The sequence below is a fragment of the Podarcis pityusensis genome (assembly GCF_964106645.2).
Source record: "Podarcis pityusensis genome assembly, chromosome: 13".
In the NCBI taxonomy this organism is placed as follows: domain Eukaryota; kingdom Metazoa; phylum Chordata; class Lepidosauria; order Squamata; family Lacertidae; genus Podarcis; species Podarcis pityusensis.
This window is the reverse complement of record NC_138038.1, coordinates 22,771,467-22,790,065: the sequence shown is the minus strand read 5'-3', so window position 1 is coordinate 22,790,065 and position 18,599 is coordinate 22,771,467. Positions and strand designations below refer to the sequence as shown.

Genomic DNA, 18,599 nt, shown 5'->3' with positions numbered 1-18,599 from the left:
GCGGTACCTATTTATCTACTTGCACTTTAAGGGTGCTTTCGAACTGCTAGGTGGGCAGGAGCTGGGACCGAAAGACGGGAGCTCACCCCACCGCGGGGATTCGAACCGCCGACCATGCGATCGGCAAGCCCTAGGCGCTGAGGTTTTACCCACAGCACCACCCGCGTCACCTGTAATACATGTTCATAACTGTATATATAAACCACATGTCTGAAACCCCCACAGAAAAGGTCCTGAACAAATTGACCTCAAATATTTCTCTACAAGGTCAAAGTGGGAAACCTCCCCATTGTCTCTTTCCTCACAAATCCTGTCTTAAGGGCACATTCAAGATATGAACAGGGTGTGAGCCTGTGACCTGTGACCTAGATTCAGGAATTAAGTAGTTATAATAACAAAAGAGTGGCCAAAACCCATATAATGCAAACAGGTAACTTGCCAGACAGGAAATAAACAACACACTCAGATTTCTGTTGTAGACCGCCTTTTCTGTGATGTAGGTATGATGTATCTGGGGGGTGGTCTTGGACTCCAGGGCGGGCAATTTAAAATGTCTATATAAGGGCTTGCGCGCATGGCTCGGGGTCCTCCTCTCTCCTGCATGTGGGGGAGCACCCTGTTGCAACAGTTAATAAAAATCAGGCTTACTAGCTGCTTTGCTAGTATTCTCTGGTTGGTCTCTGTTATTTTCTCCTACCGATAGAGAACCTACAAAAGGACTCTATATGGGCTCTTGGGTACCCCATAAGGGAAGAGGAGCAGGTTTTTTAACTTTTCTCAGTGGATAAATATCAATGAATTGTTTTTAAAATAAAAAAATGGATTTCTTTAATTTAAATCTGATTTTTAAAATAAAATGCTTTTGGAGGAAAAATCTTCCTAAAGATAGTTTTCTGTTTAAGTTACATTATAGTCCAAAGGGTATTCATCAGGAAATAAGGATTTGTTTTAAGTTTTTCATGTGTGCTAAAACTCAGTCTAAGGTTTTTTTAAAAAAATTAAATCACTTAACCACATCAGTTAACAAACATGGATACATATGCTATAATGTTATTGTTTTAGTTAAATAAATTGTTTAAATTGTTTTTAAGGAAATGATTATTTTTCTCCTTCCAATAAAGTACAGCAGAAAAGTTGTCCAAATATAAACAATAATTTCATAATTACCTATCTTGGTACTTCTAATAGTATAACCAAATCAGTAATTTTTGATATAACTGTAAGAACTACTCTGAAAATTTATTATTCCAAAAATGAAACCTTCATCTGGTTGTAAATATTAAGATTATACCAGCAAGAATGAGTCTTTCTGTAAAAAAAAAAAAAGAGAGAGAGAGAGAGATTTAAATCAAGTCTTACTGACTAGTGATTTAATTCTAGTCTTACTGCCTAGTGATTTAAATCATGATTTAAATCTATTTGATATGTCAAATCCACCCTGGTGCGAATTAATTAGAACTGCACTGCCCTGAAATGCAAAGAGAATCGAATTTATCCCATCCCTAGCTAAAGGTGCTGTGTTGGATCTTTTATTGTTTGGCATGCTTAAAATGGTGCACTCCAGGTGTTTTTGCTAGACTCCAACTCCCATCATTCCTGACCAACGGCCATGCTGGGGATGATGGGGACTAGAGTTCAACATGTCTCAGTTTTACATTGTTGTACTGGGCTTGCAATGCTGGACTGATCAAGCCTTTTTAGACTGTTGCTTTAGTTTGTTTGTTTTTTCCATCCTTGAAGAGTTGGTGTCACCTGTATTTTCACATTTTCACATTGTGCACAGGCCGCCTTTGGCAAGAGAGCTTTGGATCTGAAAGGCGGTGAGGAAATGCTGGCAATAGATAATAAATAAAACCTGAATCAAAATAGGTCTGTGCAGCTCCTAGCACATGGCAGCTGATTTAATCAGCAGAAGTAGCTGAGGCCCTTGCTCTGGGTGGTAAATTTAAGAAGGCCTTTTGCTCATCGCCTTCTCTTGCATTCCGTGGGTGGGTTGCATCCAGACACACACCCTTCTCTTAAACCCACCCACCCTGCTTTTCACCCCACACGCATTAGCCAAGGGGGTACATCTTCCCCACTAATCCGATTTTAACAGTAATCTTGTTAATGCTGAGATCGGGATTAATTCTAGGTTAATCGGGATAATCCTGACAAAATGGTGAGCGTTGTAAGCATACGACGGATTAATTGTTACCCTAAGCGACACGCGGGTTTAAAAGAATACTGAAATTCATCAGGGAGGCCTAAGACGGGTGAGAAAGGGAATGAGGCCAGGAGTTAGAGGTCAAGGATAGGACGAGGCAGCAATTTTATTTCTGCTGGACCAGAATCATACCATATACCAGAGCCTGTCAAGGGTAGAAGTCTTCCTGAATTAAAACTAGCATCCATCTGCTTCTCTAAGCATGACTGCTTGTAGTAGTAGTAGGCAGGATTAAACATTTGCCTTCATTTGCAGCATGTGGTTTGGCCTATTTACTCGAGACATCTGAAATTCTAATGGTCTGCGATTGTATCAGCTGATCTATGGAAGTACTCTGGAAGGTCCAACTCAGGGTCATTGCTCAAGTCAGCTCTAGTGCCAGAGATGGGAATGGCAATGCTCTCTCACACCAATTCACATGGCGCTTGGATTCATTGGGAGACTTCCCCCTGGGTGAGCACCACTGAAACAAGAAGGAACAGGGGAAGGTCATTCTCAGCGTTCGGATGTTTCTGCCTCCCATTCTGCTATCTATCAGAGCAGTAAAAATCTGCTACCTGAAGCAGTCACTTCACCTTGACTCATGGTATAGCATTCCCCTATTGACACCCAGAAAGGATTTTGAGGCCTCGGAACCAATGAGAGTCCAACATCCCCTGCTCCAAAATTTGAAGCAGACAGTGTTCATGGCTTAACCATTAGGCACCGTAGGTTCAGTGTCTACAAAACTCCCAAGGGCCTACAAAAATGGGCCTATTGCTACTACTAATACAGTGGTACCTTGGGTTAAGTACTTAATTCGTTCCGGAGGTCCGTTCTTAACCTGAAACTGTTCTTAACCTGAGGCACCACTTTAGCTAATGGGGGTCTACCGCTGCTGCCGCGCCACCGGAGCACGGTTTCTGTTCTCATTCTGAAGCAAAGTTCTTAACCCGAGGTAATATTTCTGGGTTAGCGGAGTCTGTAACCTGAAGCATATGTAACCTGAAGAGTATGTAACCCGAGGTACCACTGTAAAATCAAAGCAAATTATTATTTGATTTAGCGGCTTACCCAAATCTTCACTCACCAACATGCAGGTATAATATGCCTTAAGTATATGCAAATCAAACTTTCACATTGCAGTAGTTTCTTTTAGCAAAACCACAAATTAGATATTCAGATTTCATTTTTATTTACTTATTTTGCAGAGCACATTATCAGCTGAGAGTAGCGCAGGAGAAGATAGTCACGCAACATTATTCTCGTGTGCCTAGATCTATGACTATGGGGCCTATAAAATGTAAATACTTATCTTCAGATCTGTCAGAGTGTGTATGTGCGGGAATTATAACCTGGGATGTTTAGAACGTCCACTTGGAGATGCATTGGCTTTCCCATCATCACACACTTAGTCACCAAGATGAAGCCGATATGATGGCTGCACATTAGGTTCTCGTTTGGAATCAGATTGATCTCCCTTGAGCTCCTAAGCCGCGTCCAGCAGTGTGTCTCTGGCAGCATTTCCAGCCTCTGCCTTTGTCAAGCAATCAGCCCCACGCTGGCCGTCCCTGCCTCTGCTCCCAGTTCCAGACTTAGGTCATTTCCAGGTGACCTGCTATTATTGAGCTTCCGTCCTGATTTGTTTGCACAAAGTCTGCGCGGAGGTTAGATGACCTCAGCTATTTATTGAGCATCCATTCTGATTTGTTTTGCTTTGATATCTACAATGTTGCACCAAGGAGGTGTTACCCCATGTCTCCCTGTCCTTATCACAAACAATAAATAAGCAACAAACAAACCAATCCAGTTTGGGTGGGGAAATGGGTTCGATGCAGAAGGGAGTCAACTTCAATTGTGCATCCTGAATGTGAAAATACCTGAAAATAGGGACATTGCATGCCAACGTTCCCTTTGCATTCACCCCCCCCCCCACTCCTACCAAAGATCCACTACACGTGCCCTATGGTAGGAAACATAAACGTTTGGATTTAATCTGGAAAAAGAGATGACAATGTTCATATTTCCCATAGTTATCTGCAAAGGAGGTGAGCTCTTCTACATTAGCCATTTATGGTGGAATGGGGTACATCAGGGTTCCATTTTGTCCCTTGTGGTTTTTGACATTTGCTTGGAACTGCTGGGAGATGTGATCTTCAGGCTTGGGCTAGATTGCCATTTTAGCTTGTGCATGACACACAGCTCTTCCTCTCTTTCCCGTTTACTAATCCTAGCGAGGCGCTGGAAACCCTGAGCAGGTGTCTGGAGGCGGTTTTGGAATGGACAAGGGCAAACAAATGGCAGCTTAATAATAATAATAATAATAATAATAATAATAATAATTTTTATTTAATCTAGAAAAGATGTAGGTACTCTGGGTTAGGAAGTCGACTGATCTGGATGGAGGTTTGCAACCAGTTTTGGATGGGGCTGCACTCCCCCTCAAGGCTGTGGCTTTGGGATTTTCCCAGGCTCAGCACATGTCTATGGAGAAGGAGCAGATGCCATTGGTGGCTGGGAATGCTTTTTACCAGCTTAGGCTGGTTCACCAGCTGTGACCCTGTCTAGAGAAAGCAGAGCTTGCCTCAGTTTACACCCACGTGCCTTGCTTACATCTAGACGAGGCTGTTATTGCATTCTGCTCTGCGTGGGACTGAAGATGGTTCTGAAACTGCAACGGGTATGCAATCCATCTGGTCAGCATTCAGAATGTATAGCACAGACCAATAGGATGCCCTCCAGATGTCGTATGTGAAGCAGCAGCCATAAGTTGCTTCAGATGTTTTGTAGAGACTTAGCTTTTCACGCAGGCTTTCCCTGACCCATAAGACTGGAACCTGTTTTAAATCTTTGAATCTTCTGAGTTTCCGTTTTATATGCTTTCATGTGTTTGCGTTTCTTCCGTACTCTTCAACTGTCCCGATTTGAGCGGGACATCCCGGAATTGCAGAAGCCACCCCGGTTTCTGATTGAACTCTGAGATATTCTGTTGGTTCTCGCTAGAGCGCAGCCCTGAAAGACACACGTCCCAATTTTCCTCTGTGGAATGTTAGAGGGTATGGTTTTTTTCTGTTTTGCTGGCTTCAGGTTGTGTTTCTGTTTTAATGCTTTCATGATGCATTGGTTGTTTTTTAGACTGCAGAGATTTTTTTTTTATATAAAAAACTAAGCAATACATAAATGCTTTTAACTAACTAAATAAGATCAAATATTGTGGACTACATCTCCCATCAACCCCAGCCAGCTCCCATCAGCCCCATGGCACCATGTTAGCTAACCCTGACACTAACACCCAGTTTTGCATATGTTCTTTCATAAGTCCACCCTGCCTTATTAATCTGCCATTGGCTTTGGAAAATCTGCACAAAATTCACATTTAAATACATCATTTGTATGCATCAAATGTATGCATTTCTAAATGCATCCTAACATATGCATTGTTATCACATATTGGTGTGTTATTTTGAGCCAAGAACTGCACTGGAGACTTGGGAGAAGTGTGAAATTTGAAGGATAATTATGTTCTGATCCTCACTTAAGTCCAGGAGATGTGGATTAAGCCAGTTCCCACTGGAATTCATTTCCCACGGGAACTGAATTCTTCAAGTGCTCCTTGTGGGTAGTGATTCGGCAATCTTTCTTGGAGACATTTCCACCGTCAGTGATCCTTCTTACTGAGAAAGCTTTGATTGGCTTCTAAGAACCCCCCAGTGTTCCCCAGAACAACATTTGAAAATCACTGTCCTGTACCTTAAGAACTAGAAACATGTTTTTGTTTTGAAAGGATTACATCTTTCACTTTTGTCCACGCTGCTTCTTTCAATAAGCTTATTTAGAAAGGGGAGAGGAGATGCATCCAACTTCAGCTGCCAGGGCAGGGCTTTGAGGCAGAGGTCCAGAGTCCTGCTCAGCAGAAAGAGCAGGAGGGATCCCAAATGCAGCGTGGCCATAAGGCCTTTAAGAATCATATTGTCAGGAAAGCATTGTTTAATGTTTGGGTGAGATATAAGGATCTGTTGGAAAGTAAAACACCAAGGTGGCTGTCACCAATGGAGGCAAAGGCATTGAAAAAAACTAATATGGAGACAAATTGGCCAAAATATGGTGAAATTTTAGAACAAGTTGGAGATAAATTAAAATTGCAGAGTTTTGACAAATTAAAAACTAAAGTTCGAGATTGGCTTCACTATTATCAAATAAGGGAGGTTTTTAACCTAGATAAAAAGATTGGTTTCCAGGAGGAAAAATCTAAACTGGAAACGGAATTGTTAGAACCTAAAACTAAAAATCTGTCAAGAATGTATAATCTGCTGTTGAAATGGAATACACAGGATGAAATGGTTAAGTCTGCTATGATTAAATGGGCACAAGATGTTGGGCATAATATTATGTTTGCTGACTGGGAACGGTTATGGACCACAGGTATGAAGTTTACGGCTTGCAATGTATTAAGAGAAAATATAATGAAAATGATTTATAGGTGGTACTTAACCCCAGTCAAGCTAGCCAAAATCTATCATTTGCCCGATAATAAATGTTGGAAATGCAAAGAAAATGAAGGAACCTTTTTCCACCTTTGGTGGACGTGCCCAAAGATCAAGGCCTTCTGGGAAATGATATATAATGAATTAAAAAAGGTATTGAAATACACTTTTGTGAAGAAACCAGAGGCTTTCCTCTTGGGCATGGTCGGCCAATTGGTGCGAAGGGAAGACAGGAATTTTTTTATGTATGCGACAGCAGCGGCAAGAATACTTATTGGGAAATACTGGAAGACACAAGAATTGCCTACCCGAGAAGAATGGCAGAGGAAAGTGATGGACTATATGGAACTGGCTGAGATGACCGGCAGAATTCGATATCAGGAAGAAGGGTTGATGGAAGAAGACTGGAAAAAATTTAAAATATATCTCCAGAAACACTGTAATATAAAAGAATGTTAGAAAAAGGTTGGAGAAGAATACTAGACGGTATTGGCAGACAGGGTATAATGGAATAAGTAAATATGAAGTGTAAAATGAGGATAGAGGAGAATTAAATACTTTCGAATGTTAAAATAAGTAAAAGAAAAGAAGGTTAGAAGGATTTGCTGGAGATACGATTTAAACTAGAATACAAAGCAGGGAGGTGAGAGGGAGTCATGGAAACAAGTAAAAGGGAAAATGGTTGTAATGGTCTAATTTGATTTTTGTTATTTTCTACTGTGATTTTTTGTCTTTTTTATTTCTTTTTTACTGTCTGTTTTTTGTAAGATGTATGTGGTTTGTTTTTTTTTTTCTTTCTATATTTTTTTTCCTGTAACTTTAAAATTGGAATAAATATTCTTTAAAAAAAAAAAAAAACCAAATGCAGCGTGGCCAGCTCACCACATTTGGAAGTAAGCGAAGCAATGCATATCACCGTCTAAAAAGGGCTCCTCCATAAGTTCATTAAGTCCTGAGCTTAAAACTACGTAACTGGAGTCTGTTTCTCTATGCAACTAAGGGGCAGCCTGAATGGAATATGGCCAGAAATGGAGGGGGGAGCAGTGGCAGATGAAAATGATGCAATATGCCGAATTGGCGAGCCTAACCAACAGAATAAGAGATCCAGAGGAAAGGCTATTTAAGGAAGATTGTAGAATATTGGAAGAATCATTGTCAACAGGTTAAAACGCTAGCAGGATTACTGTGGTGGGACTGTAAGATTATTTAAAATTTTGGGGAAATGATATACAATCAACTAAAAAAAGTGTTTAAAATTTTTTGTTAAAAAACCAGAAGCTTTTTTGTTAGGTATTTTAGGACAAGAGTTGTCGTAAGAAAAAAAGACATTATTCATGTATCCTACAACAGTGGCAAGAATCTTAATAGCTCAAACTTGGAAGGCCGCTGAAGTACCATCAAAAGCACAATGGCAAGAAAAGTTGATGAACTATGCAGAGTTAGCAAAGTTAACGGACAAACTACGTGAAAAGGACAATAGTGACTTTGAAAAAGAATGGGAACTCTTTACAATATATTTGCAGAAATAACACAAAGAAATGGTCCAACTGGCAGGATTTAAATAAACATTTACAATTTTATTTACAGAGAACAAGAAGCATAACAATGTGATAACATAATATTGTATATAAACAGCAGAATTTATCAGAAATGGTAGTTGAGGGAAGTCAATTGGGGGGGGGATTGGAAAATGTATGTTTAACAATGATATTGGATATTTGTTTTGAGAAAATTAATAAAAAATGTTTTTTTTAAAAAAGTTAGCAGGATTAAATTCAGCAGTAAAAATTGCTTTGAGATAAAACGAGAAAGGAAAAACACGGAGTAATTAGAATAGGCAGCAGCGAGGGGTAATCGGCAGGAACCATTGAAGCAGGAGGAAGGGAAGTCGATTTTTTAAAATGTTTTGCTTTGTGTATGTGATTATGAAAAATTATAAATAAAATTAATTACCGTATTTTTCGCTTTATAACATGCACCAGACCATAACACGCACGTAGTTTTTAGAGGAGGAAAACAAGAAAAAAAATATTCTAAACGAAATAGTGGATATATGATTTTTGTGGTTCATGCTGTGGCCACAGACATGTGATCTGACAGTGAGTTTGGAGTAGCCCAATGCAAAAATCCTGAGGATCCATGTGGATCCATGCTTTGTAACCACGGAGGAGGGAAGGAAGGGGAACCATGGATCCTCTGCTCATGACTGCAGCAGATCCCCCCCGCCACCCGCAGGCATTCGCTCCATAACACGCACAGACATTTCCCCTTACTTTCTAGGAGGAAAAAAGTGAGTGTTATGGTGCAAAAAATACGGTAAATCAGACTCCACCATTGGATGCACCAGAACCTTTACCTTCTGATGAGAGCATGCAGAGCAGAACTTTCAGATCTTTTCTGCGCCAGGGCTAGACACATTCACACACCTGAAGCAAGGTGTGAACCCCCACCCCACCCCACTGTGGTCCTGAGCATGTTTATATCTTTAATGTAGGTAGAGAGGGAAGGGCTAGAGGCAGACTAATAGTGCCCACCTGCTGGAATCTGACAGCTTGTTGTGACTAATACGGGGTAAGAGGAAATGTGAGCCAGTGGCACAGCTTTCCGCAGCTCTGGAAGAGGAAAGGAGCACATCCCCTCTAGAGGCGGAGTCGGCTGCCACAGAGCAAGCTGTGCCTTTGGCACAAAGCAGCCGCGCAGGCCTGGCAGCTGCAGGATATTGTGGCACCGAGGAGACTGTCACCTGCAACAAGCAGAGAGTGAGTCTGAGTGGCTCATTTCCAGGTGTGTCCTGATGTCACCATTTGAATAGCGCAAGGGAGCTCGGCGAAGGGACCGCACATCTGGCGCTCTGCGCTTGCTGCCTGGCGATGGGGTTTCCAAGGCAACAGGGCAAATCCCAGACCAGAGCGTTCCATGCGACACCTCACTGTCGGGATGAGGATCGGCTGTGTGCAGGAACTCACTGGTGGCTGTAGTTGCATGTACAACCCTGTTTAGACACATAATCCATTAGCCATAATCCATATCTATGCTGTATCTAGCCTGTCATTTCTTGTGAAATACTGTGTTTTGGTACATCCTCCCCACACCCCAACCAGCTTCGGCCCAAATTGAGAAAACGAGCAACCTATCTGCGTTTTAAGCTGGCGGTGTGTACACCTAAATAATAAAAAATAAAAAAATTGTCCAGTAGCACCTTAGAGACCAACCAAGTTTGCTCTGGGTATAAGCTTTTGTGTGCATGCGCACTTCTTCAGATGTGTACACAGCCTGTGATGCATTTGCAAAAAGAGACTGGCTTTTCCAGCATCTCAAATGCTTAGGAGCATTTGTTCTGTTGTGCAACGAATCTGCTTCTCCCCCCAAAATCAGACTTCTTATGGTAAGGAGAGTGTCAGGGAAATAAATGCACAGTGAAAAGTGTGGGTCAACCATTGCTTAAGGCAAGGTTTTCTTAAGTTCCCCGCAGACAAATCATGAGGAATGATCAATACGTGGAAGGGAGCTAGGTGGGCCATTGGTGTGATCAAGTAGGGCTGGTTTATTCTTACGTGTTTGCTACAGGTTTTCTTCCTGCATGCCTAATAGCTTGATGTGAGTTGGGGGATCGTTGTCCTGCTTGTGTGTGCGTATATCTGGAACAGAGTTGGGATGTAGCTGGCAAGGAAGCTAGGACTGTTTGTTACATGGCTTGTAAGAAGGAGTCAGGTGTGTGTGTGTGTGTGTGTGTGTGTGTGTGTGTGTGTGTGTATCCCCAGAGGTGCACTGTTTGCTCTGGAGAACCAATTCTCCTTTGTGGACTCGCGTTCTCTGGTGGTGTGCTCCTTCGTACTCAACATGTAAATAAAAGGCATCATAACTACATCCCCATCCCACAGGACACTAAATCCTGTAGCTTTCCTCCACCTCAGACTTCCCACTATTGGGGGAATTGGGGGGGTACATAACAGAATTTCCCCAGAGCTAGCAGTTATGCTTCAGAAAGCTGTGCAGATGCGTACTTCATCTGCCATGGAAACCTCACGACAGCCTAGAAGCTGAAGGTACATCCTGGATTACGGGGGCAACCCATTCCACTTGGAGAAGTGTGGAATGATCAGAAGGCTTTTGGCATTTCCCAACTGCTTTCCAGCTTCTAAACTTCTTTTCTTTTCTTTTCTTTTCTTTTCTTTTCTTTTCTTTTCTTTTCTTTTCTTTTCTTTTCTTTTCTTTTCTTTTCTGTTTTCTCTTCTGCTGCTTCTTTTTAACGCTGTGCTTTTCTTTGCATTTGCCGCATCAGATGCCTTCAAAAGAAAGCAGTTGCCCAATAATTCACCAGGGAAAGGATTCTGCTTTTATAGATTTCGCACTGTGTAGATCGTGATGCCTCTTCCCACACACCCTCCCTAACATGATGAAATCTGATAGGCTTCTGGGGCTGCCCAGTCTGGCTTCTGATGGATGGAGCTGTGTTGTAAAATAGCACGAGACTGCGCAGTTAAGGTGTCGGTATGAAAACATCAATTCTACATGGAACGATGATTTGGGGTGCGGGTTAAAACCTTTGCTGACCACAAATCGGCATCCCTTTTTGCAGCCCTAATGGCACATCTTCCTTCCAAGACAGGGAGGGATGGAGGGAGCTGTGTTTTTTTTGCAAATGCTCAAGGGGAATCTGAAATTAAAGAACTACAGCAGTCAGCCCTGAGTTGTGCTAATCTGAACCAACAAGGGATTTCACTTGGGGCCACATGGCTGGATGTTCAGCCTCCTGTATATGAAGCATAATCTCTATGAGTATGAATCCAGTTTGAAACGGGTCGATGGAACAGCCTCCCATCGGCTCTGGGAAGGATATTGCACTGAACTATTTCCTCAATATGTGCTTCAGGCGTTAAGCCTGGATTAGTAAACATTGTTGTGTCTGAAACTACTGGGTTTGATCCCCCACCCTCCTAGAATCTCTTTGTGTTATCCTGGAGGTTCGCAACTATTTCCTTTTGCCTTGCCATCATTTAGAACAGGGCTGTGTGTGTGTAATAATGGATATAATCTTCTGCTTTTGCCTAGACCTGGATTAGTGATTGTATATGAAGTTTTGGTGTACCTTCCCAGTTATGATGTATCAAACACATTCTGATGGTCTCTTGTTAGGACATTGCCCTTCTGTTGGAAAGATCCCCATCTGGGTTTCTTTCACTCATATATTGTCATAAGGACACTGGAAAGGGGGAGGAGGATCACAGCGAGGGGTGGGGCTGTGATTGGTACACATCGGGACAAGCTGAATATGGGGAAGGGAGGGTTAGGGTACTTAGGAGGTACTCAAGGCACATCAGAGGATGTTGAGGGGGTAGTAAACAGTTCACAGGATCCAGGGGCAGGAGACAATCTCACCAGAACCAGAGGTGCCCCTGTCTCCATGGATACTGTGGGCTCTGAGGCGTCAGTGCACTCCAGGAGATTAAGGCAGGCAAGGGAACCCAGCCCAGCTCACTAGTAGATCAGGTGGAGAACATGGGACCCGTTAGCTCTGGGAGGAAGTTGTGGTCACTCGGTTGGTTTAGGCTCAGGGCAGGGCAGGATCACATGCTTTGTCATGTGGAGAGGCACAGCTGCTCAGCTGAAGCAAGCTCAGGTGCATCAGTCAAGGATAAGGGGGAAGCAAGGCAGAGACTCTATGTCTGCTCAACTTTCTCTGTTGATGGGCCATGGCCTGGCTGCTTTGGGAACTCCACTGGACTGTGACTTCAGGACTGACCCAAGGTGTTCCAACTCTGGATCTTCTGCAGAGGAGGGAACCTGACCTTATAGTTTGACTTCAGGCCTTGCATGTTTTATTGGACCTGGACCACTATGTGACCATTTGTACTGTCAGACTACTCTCTGGTGTTGCTTTTGGGACTCTGAATGCGTAAGTAGCAGGACTTACCTCCGGGTACATAGAGATTCAGGACATATATACTTTTTAATGCAGATTTTACATTAGTGTATACACACACACACACACACACACACACACACACAGTGGTACCTCGGGTTAAGTACTTAATTCGTTCTGGAGGTCTGTTCTTAACCTGAAACTGTTCTTAACCTGAAGCACCACTTTAGCTAATGGGGCCTTCTGCTGCTCCGTGCCGCCGGAGCCCGATTTCTGTTCTCATCCTGAAGCAAAGTTCTTAACCCGAGGTACTATTTCTGGGTTAGTGGAGTCTGTAACCTGAAGCGTATGTAACCCGAGGTACCACTATATATATATATTTGCACTCATTACTTGGCTGGAGAACTGTGTTGCGAAATCCAAAGATGTGTGAATGTTGAGGCATGGCTGTGCTTCTGTTCACATATTGTTTCACAAATTGTGGATTAGGTATAAAGGTAAAGGTAAAGGGACCCCTGACTGTTAGGTCCAGTTGCGGATGACTCTTGAGTTGTGGTGCTCATCTCGCTTTATTGGGCAAGGGAGCCGGCATACAGCTTCTGGGTCATGTGGCCAGCATGACTAAGCTGCTTCTGGCGAACCAGAGCAGCGCACAGAAACGCCGTTTACCTTCCCGCCAGAGCAGTACCTATTTATCTACTTGTACTTTGATGTGCTTTCGAGCTGCTAGATTGGCAGGAGCAGGGACCAAGCCACGGGAGCTCACACTGTTGTGGGGATTTGAACCGCGGCAAGCGGTTTCTGATCGGCAAGCCCTAGGCTCTGTGGTTTAACCCTCAGCGCTGCCCTGTGGATTAGGTATATTCGCCCTTAAATGCAAGCTGGATTGAATTTCTACAATCCACCCCACTCCCCATCCCTAGCTGTGTATGACTACACCCTCTGTACTTGTAAGGATACCTCAAGTTTTATTTATTGATCAAACCAAATCTGAAAAGTTTCCTTATGCATCAGAAGATTCTTCTGGCTCTCTGGAAAACTCCCACAGCCACGGCCCTTTGCAGCCCCCTATACCCTCCCCATTAGCAGCTGAAAAGTTGGGAGCAAACTTTGCCCAGTGGGGTGGGGGTGCTGCCATTTGGTGACCACTTAGAGGCTGCCTTTAAAGGAGGATTATGCTGGATTAATCCAGATCAGTGTTCCAGCAGGTTTTAATTCATTTGCCAAATGACCGCTCAATCTAGCTATGTCTGGCTCTGCCACTAGCTTCCCTCAAAGCCTGTATGCCTTCCCTCATCTCTGCCCACAGAACTTTGTGGCCCCGGGGGCGATACATGGAGTTATCCCACCAGCAAAATTCCCTGGTAGTCATCCGGTGGGAACTGCACAGATTGACTTCTTGGCATCTTCTTCAAAGGGATGCTCTCCAGCCACACGGGAGATGGTTTCCCTGCCAGCCCTCCGGCTGCCTTGAACGCATTCCAGGCTGTTATCTTAGCAAAATGTGACGGAACTGGCTGTGAAGGAGGGATGACCAGGGATCCCACGGCAGCTGCTGGACATTGTTCAGCGACCGGGTGTCACTTGGTGGTGGCTTTGCTGAAGAACTGTGTCTGCTGAGAGATGCCAAGGAGCCCCAGCTTGTGAAAGTCACCCTTTGGGACAGGAGAAAAGAAGCTGTGCACCCTTCAGATGCAGGGTCAGAGAAGTGTTGCCGTCATGGGGTGGGTGAGATGGGGGCTTTGTTACTGACGTCTTGTTTTGTTTTGGGGGTTCTTGGGTTGGCTCTTGAGCTTTCAGTGGTGATTCATTGGGGCTGTGATTACTGCTACTAACATGCCTTTGTTTGGGACGCTTAAAAGATTTGCAGGTACCCAACATAACATTTCAGTTTTCATTTTACTTTCGGATTGTGTATTATAGTGATCGGGATGGGATGGCGAAACCAGAGTTCGTGGCAAAACCTTAGTGACCAGATTCAGCGCAAGTGGAAAGACAATTTCTTTGTCTTTATTTGGGTGGCTCAATGTTCAGAGCTGTGAACACAAAAGTTTGAGTTCTGCAGTTTGGGGCAGGGATGCAGGGAAGAACACGAATCTGAGCTGCATAATTGGTATCTCTGTTCAGTGCAAATTCAAAGTTTGTATCCAGTGTTTTGTTTATTGGTTGGTCCAGATGTATTGCTTTGGCATTTCCAAAGTTGTCTCACATTGGTTTTGTTTGTTTGTTTGCAATTGGGGGGCATGGGTATTTTTGGGGGTGTGGGTTGATCGTTTGACTCATGATTTGGCTTTGCTGAGGAGGTGCTTGATATTTTTCTATATACAGTAGTGGAGAGCTGTGTGTTTGAGTGGATCGAAAGCACTATAGCAGTAAAGGAAAATTGGATAGGGATATGTTAAACAAATAGTGGAAGGCATGTCTTTGGCATGTTTCCATGACTATAGAACTTCTGTTTTATGTGTGTGGAGGTGGGGGGTTTGAAAATGAGAGGGGAAACTGGGCAGAGATGAGGGGAAGGGGTTGTAGTGGGTGGGGGATTTTGGTGGTAAAGTGCTTGAAGCCATTCAATAACTCTGGGCTTTTGCTCAGGGAAGCGTGATCTTCCCTTCCAGGGGGACAGTATTTCTTCCAAGCTAGAGCCTGTGGCTGTTCTGCAGATCAGGAGACAAGAGCACATTAACACTTGGCTTGGAATAGCTACCTCTACCAGAAAAAAAAGGCATCAAACCATTCCCCCCCCCCCTCTCTCCCTGCAAGTTCCCTTGATTTGTTAGCAGCTGCTGCATCAGTTTACATACCTCTAGGGACGTGGACTGATTTGAATGTGCATTTATGACAACGGGTGGAATTCTTAGATCACTACTGAGTGCAATCCAAAAGCATCAGTTGATTTGACGGCTGCTTGATTTCATTGACTATGTGGTATATCTGGCTTTTAGCAAGTGGTCATGGCTGCTTCCAGACTGGCTGCGTTGCAGGTGGGATTCAATCATAAAACGACAAATTTCGGTAACACAGTAAAAGTGGATTTGCCTCTGTTGCACAGCGAAACCACTCCTCCTTCAAAATGTACTTTTTTAAAAAGTAAGGAAAGTGACGTGAAAACATACAGGGAAACGTGGGATACCAGTTGCTTGATGCACTGTTGTATAACCTCTGTGCAGACAAATCTGAATTAATGCTCAATGAAGAGTAGGCATTGTTATATAACTGCCATGCAAACTTTATGGGAAGAAATCTGGACTAAAGCTCAACGAGTAGGTCATCTGGAAAAGCCCAGAGGACTGGGAGGCAGAAATTGGGCAGCACTTTAAATAAAGAGGAAAAAAGAAAAGACTATGAGCAGAACTCAGTTTGAGCTAAAATTGAACTTCACCACCACTTTTCCATTCCATGGTGTGGCTGCGTTGCTACATGGCACACAGACATTTAGCAGCTGAATGATTCTCCTGCCACTGATATCTCCAGGCCAGGAAAAGCTTTGTATCCAGTGTTTTGTTTATTGGTTGGTCCAGATGTATTGCTTTGGCAATACTTCTGTATGTCACGCCGCTGCTAAAGGTACAGGAGCCCTGCTAGATAAAAGGTGACAACCCTAAGACACACCCCCTCCCCTTGAAATGGTTCTGTGTCCCTGCCCCCCCATGGAAAACCAGAAAGCTTTCCCCAGGCATGGCTGAGAATGTCTGTGCCTGAAACCCCGCCTCTAAACATTGGAGTGTGAAACATTGAGACAAGAAATTCAGACAGGATGGCTTGGCTTGAGGACAGGCACCTCTTGGGGGCGGAATGTGTGGAAGAGTTGGATTTATGGGTTCAAGTAGAGGAAAGGGGGTGCGTGTATACTAAGGAGGGACTTAGGTTGGGCAGAGCTTCTGTGCAGTACAAAATAATTTGGAGTCCTCGTCCCTTCATCTGCCTCATACCTCCCTTCCACTTCTGTTCCCAAGCCAATTTTGAAGCCTCCAGCAACAAAATATTCGAGACGGCAGAGTTGGCAAGCGTAATATCGGCTGACACAGTGGTGCAGCAATGTGGGGGTAGGGAAAGGGGAGACAGGCACATGGGGAGGCGGCATCAGAAAAGCTGCCTTATCTAACCAGGCAGATATAATGAAGTTGTTTCTCAGCAGGCACAATAAAGGGATTGTTGCATGGGATTTGAGAATTGCTTAATTGTGTCAGGGTGTCTTCCTCCTCCCTTTCTGGGTCCTCCTGAGAAGCTTCTTCTTCTTCTCCTTTCATGTTTACATGAAAAATAGCCCAGTGCAGGGGAATGGAGATGGTTTTTTTCTGAGAAGAAAGAAGCTGTAGAGCCTCGAGCCTCCCTTGGCGTTGTGTCCTCTGACTTTGAGGCTCTACTCTCTCTGATGTGATCATGTGGGCTGGCTTCAGTTATTCTGGACTGTACCACTACAAAGTGCATGTGTGCACATCAGCTGGTGCTTCCAGACATGGACAATTTAGCAGCACCCAATAATGCATGTTCTGCTTTAAAACTAAAATTGCAATTCTGTTGTTGTTGTATCATCATCGCCACTTTGCAGCTTAGTTCTTATTTCCACAGCACCAAATGTTGTGCCGGGAAATTTTCATTTGGGTGGGTGGAGGTTAAACCCACTCCCTCTGCCATCCACTGCACTCCTGATTCTGATCCCCATTGCAAGGCCAGACTACTGGAAAGGGAAAATGATAGAGCTGCTTCCTAGACAGAAGAGATGGACAAGAGAGAAGGAAATAGCTCTATACAGGCCATGACCAGCCAGGAACACTATTGAACAGACCACCTGCACCTGGGTAAACTGCAGTATAGTCTGAGCTTTGGGTGGATGGGAAAATGGAAACTGAACATGGAAAACAGGAGAGGAATGTGTTTTGATTGCACCATCATGCAGATGCGCTGTAGAAAGCGAGTAAATAAATTTTGGCTATTCTGCAGTGTGGAAGCACCCAGGGTTTATTATTTTGATTGCTCCCCCACATAAAAGTTCCCAGCATGCAGTACACACAGGGAGAGAGCTATGCCAAAACCGTGTGCTAATGTGCTAATTCAGGGAGTGCATAAGCACAGAGCATTCCAGTATCACTTGTAGCTGAGTAAGATTGTCTTCCATGAACACAGTTTTAACAGTGAGTCTGTAAGTGACTGTGGAGGCCAGTTCTGGATCCGCATGTCCTTCCACAGTGGTTTTTGGGTGGGAGTTGATTATGGTGAGGGTTTGCCAAGCATGCCTTCCTCTTAGGATGTTTCTCCCTTTTGTCCTGAGTTTGAGCATCTTCAAAGCCCACAACACCTTTGGTAAAGGCTGTTCTCCAATTGGAGCACTCACAGGCCAGTGTTCCCCAGTTGTCTGTGTTTATACTACATTTTTAAATATTTGCCTTGAGAGAGTCTTTAAATCTCTTTTGTTGACCACCAGCATTACGCTTTCCATTTTTAAGTTCAGAATAGAGTTGTTGCTTTGAAAGACCATAATCAGGCACCTGCACAATATGACCAGTCCAACGAAGTTGATGTTGAAGAATCATTGCTTCAACGCTGGTGATCTTTGCTTCTTCCAGTACACTGACATTAGTTCGCCTGTCTTCCAAAGTGATGTGGTGCCCTGAAGTGGTACAGTCCAGAGTTCTGCCACCTCAAGTCCCCTTATGAACATAGGATGCTGTTTTATACTGAGTCAGACTATTGGTCCATCAAGCTCAGCATTGTTTGTTGTGACTGGCAGCGGCTCCCCAGGGTTTCCAAGAGGGGACATTCCCATCCCTACATGGACATGCCAGGGCTGAACCTTGGACCTTCTGCATGCAAAGCCGACGTTCTACCCCAGAGGTATAGCCCTTCCCATTTTGATTTTTAACTTTACTGTGTGGAACCTGCTGCATTGTCGCTGCTTTTCACGGAGCAAAGGTAACACAAGTAGCTCCAAGCTTCATGGAAGCAGCTCACACTATAGCTTTAAGCCATGCCAGGTTGGTACCAGATTCAGGTAGGTAGCCGTGTTGGTCTGACGCAGTCAAAATATATAAAAAAATAAGAAAATTGTCCAGTAGCACCTTAGAGACCA

The 18,599-nt window shown here is 43.8% G+C and overlaps 1 protein-coding gene across 14 annotated transcripts in view; it reads left to right on the top strand.

Annotated features, from left to right (window-relative positions):
* The window catches only part of SRCIN1 (SRC kinase signaling inhibitor 1), a 335,991-nt gene that overhangs the window by 232,344 nt on the left and 85,048 nt on the right, over positions 1–18,599 (top strand). Inside the window, exon 1 of one of the 14 annotated variants that reach the window (XM_080979264.1) lies at positions 12,296–12,565. The exons of 10 other annotated variants lie outside the window; for them this stretch is intronic. The gene's annotated coding sequence lies outside the window, so the exon portion shown is untranslated. Of the gene's footprint in view, positions 1–12,295; positions 12,566–13,884; positions 14,257–18,599 lie in introns of those variants that run through there. 3 more of the 14 variants (XM_080979253.1, XM_080979251.1, XM_080979252.1) reach the window with 3 other exon arrangements.